Raw genomic sequence first — 11,620 nt, 5'->3', positions numbered from 1 at the left:
CACTGAAGCTTGAGAGTATTGTTACTGTGTATGTTCATTCAAAGTAGTTTGAATTTGAGTTGGTACTGACTGTGATGACATCGCTACTTGTTCGAGGCTAAATGAGAAGCAGAAGTGCTGCTAGGGTTTGTCCAACCAGATCATCAATAATAAAGTGCGTGTAAGCTGATCAGGGTGTTCTCTGCCATATGTGTAGTGTCTTATCGGGTTCAAATAAATAGGCCAGACACCATCACATCTGTTATGTGTGATTCACTCCAACATTTATTTGATTGAGTTTATAGTGAGTATAATTACCGTTAATGCTCAAAAGTATTGTTTCATTTTATTTTATAATTAGCTTGATTGTTCTGTAATTACCTAGTTTACATTAAGTTTTTAATGTATACAGCACTGCAGATCTGATGACCTTTTTTAATAGCATAATAAGATCAACCTAGTTTGCATTAATAATATTTGGGATTAATTGTATGACATACATTTTATTTTATTGGTAACACATTGCAATAAGGTTACATTTGTTAACATTGGTTAACTGCATTATAGTTAATATGAGCTAACAATATGAAATAAATATAGATATTTTTATTCTTAGTTAATGTTAATTTAAGTATGTACTAAAACATTTTTACAATTAAAAGTTATATTTGTTAGCATTATTTAATGTTAACATGAACTTACAATGAACAATTGTATTTTAAATACCCAATGTAAACAATTATTGATAAAAACCTTAATGCATTAATGCACTTTTTTAATAAAATTTTACTTTTTTAATATTTTACTTTTACTATTTAACTTTTTTACTATTTAATAAAAAGTGTTACTATTTTTAAAAGTGTTACTATTTTATTTTTAGCTTAGTTTTTTTTTTTTTTTTTAGTTTTGCTTTGTTTTGCTTTATTTTGTTTTAGTTTTCAGGTATTTCTTGTTAAATTTTGACCAGGTCAACTTTAGCCAGAGAAATAATAAACATATTTAAAGGGGTCATATGATGAAATTTAAATTCTTTCTTTCTCTTTGGAGTGTTACAAACTCGGTGCATAATGAAGATCACTTATTCAAACACGCCCCCACATAACTACGTCACTATGTTGAAATATTTGCGTAAAGCCGCCCAAATGTCCATGCAAAGAAAGAAGGTGTGGTTTCAGTAACTGCAGTGAGTGTTGAAGCAGCCATGTCAGGGATATGCTGTGTGTATCTAGGTGAAAGCAAAAGCACTTTATTTGTCCTTCCAAAAGTAGATGCATTTTAGAAATCTTTAAGATTACTTACAACAGAACAGCAACGCATTTTATAAAGGACATTGCTATGACAATCTGGAGCTTCTGAATTATCTACTGTTATTATGTTTTTTTTAAAAATTAGTTTAAGTATTTGCTATTGAATGTTCAAATGCTGAATTTTCTGCGTCGCATCGCGCGTGTGTGTGTGTGTGAGAGAGAGAGAGAGAGAGAGAGAGAGAGAGAGAAATAACACTTTCATGTAAAACCTACTAAAATAATCTTGGTTTTATGTACAACTTCAAATCAATTACAGTGTGGTTATCCTATAATTAATGCCATTGTTGTCTGGTGAATGATGCTGCTGAGTGTTGTGATACATGATGCATTCTGCTTCACAATTCATAAGTGTGCATCATCTGAAAGCAGACTAGAGACTAGAGTTATTTTTGCTTCAGCTAGATGACAGGCTGGAGAACCACAGGGCGGGGGCGAACAGGCTGCCTGGAGTCTTCATTCAGGGAGCATCTGAACAGAGGCTCGGGTAGCGTGGGCATCTTGTGGAGCGTATGGTGAAGCTGTGATTTTTTTCATAGTCTACCACTCGTGGCAGACACGGGCAAGGCCTGCGCCTCCCTGTTGTGAAGATGACTGCAGCTCATCGCTTCAGGATACCTGTATGGCTGGGGATCTGTTTGGCCCAGGTGTTATTGATCACATGCCAGGATGTCAAGACCGGTGAGTAATTCATCTCATACTTTACAACCTGACACAACAGGTGAAGAGTGATGCTTTGTATATCAGTTTGCGCACCAGTGGTATTAGATATAAATATGTAAGATGTGCTTGGAAAAGGTGAACAATTCCATTTATCTGGTTTACATCTGAAAAATCTAAAATATAATGGCTGTTCTGACCTTTTACTTTTATATCTGGGAGAACAAGACCACATCATTTTTTTTTTTCTTTCTTGTTTTTTTTTTCTTTTCTCTCCAAGATACTTAAACATTCAACTTGGGTGTCTGTGGAAATTATTTATAGATTTTAAGGGAGAACTTTTTTTTTTTTTTTGCCCAAACTGTTTATAGGTGGTTCATAAGATGTCTATAATGATAGGTGATTGTCATCGTTTACTCATTTCATGTTGTTTTAAACTTGTATGACTCAGTCTCTATGCACTTTAATTTTTTGAAAAGCCTCATTAGTGTGAGTAAATGATAACAGAATTTTCATTTTTGGTTAAACTTCTCCCAGTTCATCCTATGAAATGTGATCAGTAATAATGGATGTTAGAAACACACCATAGTAAAGATTTTGTTTTAGACCTATTTATGTTATGAACAGCTCTGAAAAAGGATATGAGGTGATATGAGGCAAGTTAATACTCTTAAGAAAGACCTTCATAGCAGGTTTTACTCAGATAGCATCCTTACTTACTATCTAGCACAACTAACTGGTAAGCGGAATTATCCTGATCTTCTGCTTTTTCAGCTCTGTCTGAGTTGGAGACATAAATTCATGGCTTTGTGTGTTTGGATGTGATGTTTTCTTGGACCAAAGCAGGCCACCAATTGTGGTCAAGGTTCTTGCCAAAAGAGATGCTAGATACACCCAATTATGTGGCAAATGCTTGAAATCCAACAGTGACATTTTCACATTCATTTAGGTTAGTTACACTATACAGTTCAGGTGAAGTTATTGATCAGCATTGCTGGATAGAATCGACTCAAGAGTCTAAAATGACATTAAATTCAGAACTTTTGCATAGTGAATTCATGCAATCACACTCAACAAAAGGGATAGCTCACCCAAAAATAAAAATTCTATTATCATTTGCTCACCCTTAATTTGTTTCAAACTATGTTTTTCTTTCTTCTGTTGTAAATAAAATATATTTTGGAGAATGTTGGTAATCACACAGCTGCCGGTAGACTTTCTTAGTAGGGGAAAAAAAATACTACAGAAGACGATGACAACAGTAAAATTTTTGTTACCAACATTATTCAAATACCTACTTTAAATAGAAGAAAGAAGCTCATACAGGTGTGTAACAACTTGAGAGTGAGAAAAAAGTGAGAATTTCATTTTAAGGTGAACTATCCCTTTAATGTACATCAGTATGGACTAATATACATAAAACAACTTGTGTGACCTTCTCACAGTAATTATCCCACATGGGGACACATCATGACCCTTATGAGAGCCAACTTGTAATGTTTTCACAGGGTCTGAAATACAGGATCACATGTAGAGAAACATTGTTTGTCTGCACCAATGACAAATACAAAGTGCATTTTATACATGAGTATATAATAAGTAAATGTACATTCCAAAGAGGATATTTTTGTTAAAAACTTAAGACAAAGGGTGTGCCTTTTTACTTTGACAGAAATAAAAGTTACCCACAGACTTGCTTAAAGTTAAGCATAACCTATAATAGAGGCCGCTGTGGTTTCCCCAAATAACGAATGTGCTTTTCCACTAAATTGGTACTTCCTTTCTTTTCAGAATCGTGCTTTAAAAAAGGCCAGTTTCATGCAGATGAGCAGTAGCAGGTGTCCTGCTGCTAGTAGTTTTACTGCTTCAATTCCTTTGACAATACTGAAAATAATGTGCAATTAATATTATTCTAGGGTTTCATTTAATATTTTGAGTGTAAGACTCATTGCTATTAAATATTGAAGTCTAGACAGACATTAAGCACACTGAGTGGCCCTGTTACACAATTCAATTTTCATCATGCTCATGATACCAAGCCAAATATTTAGGTATTTCATTTTAAATGTCCATTTACAAATTTGGTGCAAAACCAATTAAAATAATCAGTTTCAGCACTCATTAGTTGCTGTATCAGTGATTGAATTCTCAACAGAATTCTAATGTCGTTACCATTGTTATTTATTCTTAAGTTATACATTTATATTTTAAATATTTAGAAATTATATTTGGTTAATTTGTCTCACAAAGTCTATATTTTGAAAAGAAAAAGTGAAGAGAATTTTTACTGTCTTCTTAATTGCTTGGAATGTCGTTATGACATAATTTGGACCTTTACTGAAACAATTACAGCAATCACAAGCGCTTTTGATGAAAAAAAAAGAGCGACAAATGTCTCCTAAAATAATGCTTACCTTGCATAAAGCTGTCTGCATTTCCACTGTGTTCTTGCACTAGAGCACTGCATTAAAGGCTTTCAGATTACAGCAGTGGAAGCAATACTAGCCCTCAGGATAGTCTCTGATGCCGCAGACTTTGAGCATCAGAAGTGCTATTTACTCTGTCTGCCTCCATTGTCATGCTACAGCATCTAATCAAGAGTTATCACAGCCTGGAGCTATCGCTGAGAGACAAACATAACAGACAACATGAGAGCTTTTAAAAATAGACATCAAATAAAATGGATTGGCATTTTCATCCTTGGGTGTGTTTACCATCAGATTATTCTAACTGGTGATATCAGGTATTTTCTCATGCATTACTCTACAATTATATTAAAGTATTAAGTAAAGTCTTAAGCATGCAGTTTAACACCACATTTCTACAAGCTTCCTACTGTAATACTATCAGCAACCTCCTGTAGTTTCCTTATGACATGAGGAAAATGTACAAAAGAAAGATGCAATTTAATTTCTTTTTACATACTGTAATATACGTAATGTTTGTATCAAGAAGAAACTGACAGGATAAGATATAATAAAGTAGTGAAGAATATTTTTAAACCATTCAAGCACAGCAAAAAATTTTAAAGAAAAGAATGTTGGGCAGATAGAAAGATGTCCTGTACAGACCAGAGATGATGGCCTTGATGGACCCTGTTGGTTACTTTGATGACCTTTGATTTTGCCTGCCATACCATATCACAATAGTGAGGAGGATAAAAAAAAACACGGCATTGAAGCATTCCTTAAAGTTTTTCTTGTTTTTGTTTAATTATTGTATTGAAATGTAGAGAATATAAATACATTTTATTCTGGATGTAATGCGACATTTCCCTTCAGTCCACCCTGACTCGCAAACCAAGTAACAATATTTTATATTAAAAAGAAGAAAAAAAAGTTTCAAGAAGGTAGACCCCCACCCCCGGCCCCCAAATTAAGTCTTAAGGCTTGGTACACAAGAGGTGAATCCTCAGTGGACTGAGTGATGTCTGAAGGCTCTAGCTGCAGACCTCAATTACAGGGTGTGGCACATGAAGTGATCTCCAGCTACGAGAGCAAGCAGCACTGGATGAATGGTGGCCTTGCTCTAGCTCTCATTTTTATACTTTGACTTATAATTATGGTTACTTACATGTCCTTGTCAGGTGCAGATTATGGACCAGGCCGAAAGTACCAGTGCATTATCAATGGTCCTCATCTGAGGGGTTTGCGGTGTAGACACTTGTTGCTTTATATGTAAAGCTGACATAGACGGACAAACACAGCTCTGTTGCCACAATGTGAAATAAATAGAGAAATCAATAATTTTATCCATTCTCTGCATTTCACTCAGCACTAAAAGTGCCTTCTGAACATCTTTGATCAGTTTTTTTTATGTTTTATATTAGTCATAGTAAATTATTATCTCTTTAGAAATGTTTTACATAAATATGGTGTCATTTCTTGTTTGGACATTGTTTTAAGCAACTGAGAAAAAAAATCCTTTGAAAATATTAGCATGGTAACCATAGATTATCATAAAGTTTTATTGTAATTATTGGTTATTACGGCTATAAAATAATAAAACCTGCTGTAAGCAATATGTTAAAATAGGCTACTATGCATACATGTTCCTATTACGGTACCTGAACGATATAATTGAAATGTGTTTTGAGACATCCACATTTTCTCTATTTGCTTTATTGTCTCTGTAAACACAATAAAGTAAAAGAAAAAGAAAAAAAGAAAGAAAAACGTCTGTCACATCAACTCAAATCTGTCGCCCGCGTGTGTTATCCAATCAGAAATCTTGAAACTGTTCCGCGCCAATGGCGGGAGTTTGGTGCGGGACTGTTTTTATATAGTCTATAGTGCGGGACCATCTGCTGGTGGTGCAGAAATCGTCTCCGGTTACTATCGTAACCTCGGTTACCTGAGAAGCGGGAACGAGACATTACGTAAGCTAAGACGTATATGGGAACTCCTCCCTTCTCCACTTTCGCTGAAATCTTATTGGCTAACGCCAGCTGGGGACAGCTGGACAGTTGACGCGAAGCATGCAAATACTGACAGGTCAGCGGGCAGTATAAAATGCATAGGCGCGAAAATTACGTCAGAATCACAACTGAACGCTAGCACAGCTGATCAAACAGCGACCACGGCGGCTAACGTAATGTCTCGTTCCCGCCTCTCAGGGAACCGAGGTTATGATAGTAACCGGAGACGTTCCCTCTCGAGGCGGTAACTCAACATTACGTCAGCTAAGATGTATATGGGAACTGTATAAAATCCCGCCATGAGAGCAGTGAAGATAAGCCCTGAAGTCCCTGAAGCCCTGAGTCAATCACCCCCACACATAAGCAGGACAGTTCTAGCCAATGGCCGTGTCGCTAAGAGTGCTTGCATCTGATAGGCGGAACTAGACCAATGAGACATCTGCTCCGACCCTAACAAAATTTGCATAACTTCAAGCAATAAATCGAAGTCTGCACTAACCAGGGCAGACACAACGCAATAAGCACTCAAAGCATGAGAGTTAAACAGAGTCGACGGCGTTTGCGGTGACAACTGCATAAACCATATAACCATAACACATAGTTAGCAGCCATGGTAACTACTGTATAGCTGGTTAAAACAGAATGAATAAAACTTAACTCACCGAAAGTACATGTGACGCTACAGAGGGTACATCCAGCTTGTAAAACCTGGTGAATGTGTTCTGGTAAGACCAGCCAGCAGCAAAACATAAATACTGGATAGACATACCTCTAGACCAGTCCCATGAGGAAGCATTTATTTTGTCCTCGCAGAATGAGCTCTGATGTTGAGGGGATAATCCTTCCCCTGGCATTCGATAGCGTCCACGATCCAGTGAGAAAGTCTCTGTTTAGAAACAGCACGTCCCTTATTACATCCACCAAGCACACGAACAGCTGGTCCAACTGACGAAAGGCGGCCGAGCGATCCATATACATCCGTAAAACCCTAACAGGCTCCCGGCGCTCTGAGCATTAGCGTCACGCGAGGCTGACGGCTCAGCAGATAAGGCGGGCAGGGAAACAAAACGGTGTATTGAGTGACTTCGAAACGAAACCCGGTCTCAGCCGGAGAGTGACATTACAGTCGCCAGGTCCGAAACAGATGCAATATCGTTCACCAAAAACTCATGAAAGTCTCCAAGGCGCTTCGCCGAGGTGAGAGCAAGAAGCAAAGCAGACTTCAGGGAAGCTCCTAAACCGCAATCAAAGCTAAGGGCTCGAACGGTAGTAGAGATAGAGCCCTCAAAACTAGAGCTAAATCCCACGGCAGCACGGAGGGCGGCCATGAAGTACTCAATCTCCTTGCTCCCCTCAGAAAACTGATTACCAGAGCGTGCTTACCGATCGTTTGCCCGTCAACCGGGGAACGAAAAGCGGCAATATCGGTCACACACACCTTCAGCGTGGATGGCAAACTCCCACTATCCATACTGTGCTTGTAGAAAGCGCAAAACAACCGACACGGAATAGGTCCCCGGGTCAATATAAATGTCTTCGTACCATTTTGTGAAAACTCCCCACTTCAGAGCGTAGCAGCGACTGGTGGATGGTGCGCGCGTCTTTGTAAGTGTGTTTAGCACTCGTGAGTGCAGAGCGTCCAGCTCATTAGGGTCCCCGAAAAGTACATGTGACGCTACAGAGGGTACATCCAGCTTGTAAAACCTGGTGAATGTGTTCTGGGAAGACCAGCCAGCAGCAAAACATAAATACTGGATAGACATACCTCTAGACCAGTCCCATGAGGAAGCATTTATTTTGTCCTCGCAGAATGAGCTCTGATGTTGAGGGGATAATCCTTCCCCTGGCATTCGATAGCGTCCACGATCCAGTGAGAAAGTCTCTGTTTAGAAACAGCACGTCCCTTATTACATCCACCAAGCACACGAACAGCTGGTCCGACTGACGAAAGGCGGCCGAGCGATCCATATACATCCGTAAAAACCTAACAGGGTCCCGGTGCTCTGAGCATTAGCGTCACGCGAGGCTGACGGCTCAGCAGATAAGGCGGGCAGGGAAACAAAACGGTGTATTGAGTGACTTCGGAACGAAACCCGGTCTCGGCCGGAGAGTGACATTACAGTCGCCAGGTCCGAAACAGATGCAATATCATTCACCAAAAACTCATGAAAGTCTCCAAGGCGTTTCGCCGAGGCGAGAGCAAGAAGCAAAGCAGACTTCAGGGAAGCTCCTAAACCGCAATCAAAGCTAAGGGCTCGAACGGTAGTAGAGATAGAGCCCTCAAAACTAGAGCTAAATCCCACGGCAGCACGGAGGGCGGCCATGAAGTACTCAATCTCCTTGCTCCCCTCAGAAAACTGATTACCAGATCGTGCTTACCGATCGTTTGCCCGTCAACCGGGGAACGAAAAGCGGCAATAGCAGTCGCACACACATTCAGCGTGGATGGCAAACTCCCACTATCCATACTGTGCTTGTAGAAAGTGCAAAACAACCGACACGGAATAGGTCCCCGGGTCAATATTAATGTCTTCGTACCATTTTGTGAAAACTCCCCACTTCAGAGCGTAGCAGCGACTGGTGGATGGTGCGCGCGTCTTCGTAAGTGTGTTTAGCACTCGTGAGTGCAGAGCGTCCAGCTCATTAGGGTCCCCGCAGCGGCCTCACATGAAGGTTCCACAGCTCGGGGCTGGGGTGCCATATCGTGCCATTCGGCTGAGACAGCAGGTCCTTCCTGAGGGGGAGTTGCCATGGGGGAGCCATCACTAACTCTCTAAGGTCCGCGAACCAGGGCTGATTCGGCCAGTTCGGGGCTACGAGTATAACTGACGCTCTCTCCTCCCTGATTTTGCACAACACAGGCAGAATCTTCACCGGAGGGAACGTGTAAGCCTGGCTTCCGGCCAACGCGATGTCAGAGCATCTCCCGGCAGGGGGGAGTGAGATAGCGAGAAGAACGTCTTACAGTGCGTGTTCTCGCTCGTGGCAAACAAATCCACTTCCTCCCTCCCAAATCATTTGATCTGATCCTGGGTGAAGCCTCCATCTCCTTGAGGAATCCCGTTCCTCGAAAGCATGTTCACTCCACTGTTCAGAATGCCGGGGATGTGCGACGCTCTTATGGAGATTAAGTGTCGGTCTAAGGACTAAGAGCTAAGGACACCGCTTCCAATTCCAAATGGTTTATTTGCCACCTTCTCTGTGGCTCCGACCACAGGCCTGAGGCAGGTACGCCCAGACGCACTGCTCCCCAGCCTGAAGTAGACGCGATCGTAGAGAAAAGAACTCCTGGGCTGAACATATCCGGGCTGTTCCACGGTCTCAGAGTGCTGACGCAACTGTGAATGACCGTTATGTGCTTGTGGACCGAAGACCACGCCCTCAGCGGAACTCGAGTTACAGCCAAACTGTAGCGGCCGCAAATGTAGCAGACCCAGATGGCACACTGAAGAAGCCGCCGCCATCAGTCCCAGAAGCCTCTAAAATTCCCTCAGTGAAAACGTACCTGCCCGGTCGGAAACAGCGCAGAGTCGATGAAATGCTCTAGAGAGAGATGGGCTTGCATCGCCATCGAGTCCAAACATATTCCCAGATATGTTACAGTCCGACTCGGTAAAAACACGCTCTTCTGCATATTCACACGCAGTCCCAGCGTATCCAAACGGCGAAGCATTGTTTCCACGTGACTGTTTAGCACATCTCTTGAGTTGGCTAAAATCAGCCAATCGTCCAGATAATTCAACATGCGCATTCCGCTCGATCTGAGGGGAAATTTCGCTCTATCGCTCCCTCTCGAGCAGACTGAGAACTTCCTGTCGCAGAACAGGATGGTTTTGGGGCAAAGTCAGTGACGGGACCACGCCATTGAAGCGGGGAGATCTGCGTTTGAATTGGAGAGACTATCCGTCGTGAATTATTCCCAGTATCCACGGTGAAACGCCCGGGATAGCCTTCCTACCATCCATGAAATGACACCGCGGACGCGTTAGCTCTACAGCCACTGATGGCTTGTTTTGACCAGGGCCCCGCCACCGCGAGGCTAGAAGCACTGGCGGGAGGGCGGTTCGCTGCGGCTATGAAATGGTGTGGCACTCTTGCGCCCTCGAGAGGCCATTATAATCATGGGTTGTGGCTCTGCGCTGTTTGAGACAGGGCAAGTGACACAGTGTTGGGTGCAAGAATTTGGATACATGCTTCTATTGTAAAATTTTACTCACGCAATTAGCATTTAAACACATATAGCAATCATCACCCGTAGTGACATGGGGGACATGATGCATGTTGCATGTTTTTTTTTGGTGTTGGCACTCTCGCGCCCTCGCGAGGCCATTATAATCATGGGTTGTGGCTCTGCACTGTTCTGAGACAGGGCGAGTGACACAGTCTTGAGTGTAAGAGGAAGTAAAGCTCTTTTGTTGATTGTATACATGCTTTTATTGTGGAACTCACACAAACAGCATTTAAACAGACATAGCAATCGTCGCCCGTAGTAACATGGGGGACATGATGCATCTGAACAGGGAGAGTGACACCGTGTTTTTGTGGTGTTGGCACTCTCGCGAGGCCATTATAATCAATGGGTTGTGGCTCAGCGCTGCTATGAGACAGGGCGAGTGACACAGTGTTGAGTGTAAGAGAAAGAAAAAGCTCTTTTGTTGATTGTGTACATGCTTCTATTGTGGAACTCACACAAACAGCATTTAAACACACATAGCATTCGTCGCCCGAAGGAACATGGGGGACATGATGCATTTGAACATGGCGCTTGGGGGCGGGGCCTCACGCGTACTCACTCTTTCACTTTATCGGTCCGTCAGGGAGACGGCTTGGTGGCCAAGGATGGCGCGCTGGCTCTCTCGCGTTGTGGGGTCCACAGCTGACCCTTACGTTTCCTCCCAGGCTCTTACCACTGCTGGTTTCGGCCGAAACGAGCATCCGGTTCGGAGCGGGGTGCCACGGCGGGCTGTTTTAGCTGGTCTTAGAGCCTGACGAGGTGCAGAAGAGCGGAACCTCGCAGATGATGACTGGAGTGAGCGACGGGGCATCACGTGGCTCATCGCCTTGGCGCGCTTTCTCTGAGAAACGTTCCATTGCAACTTCCACAATGACTTAGATAAGACTTCTAGCGTGAAAAAAGAGATTCGCGCCCATGCATTTTATATTGCCCACTGACCTGTCAGTATTTGCATGCTTCGCGTCAATTGGCCAGCTGTCCCCAGCTGACATAATGTTGAGTTACCGCCTCAAGAGGGAACCAGAA

This window comes from Carassius carassius, chromosome 10 (genome assembly GCF_963082965.1).
Source record: "Carassius carassius chromosome 10, fCarCar2.1, whole genome shotgun sequence".
Taxonomy (NCBI): Eukaryota; Metazoa; Chordata; class Actinopteri; order Cypriniformes; family Cyprinidae; genus Carassius; species Carassius carassius.
This window is presented reverse-complemented; position numbering follows the sequence as displayed.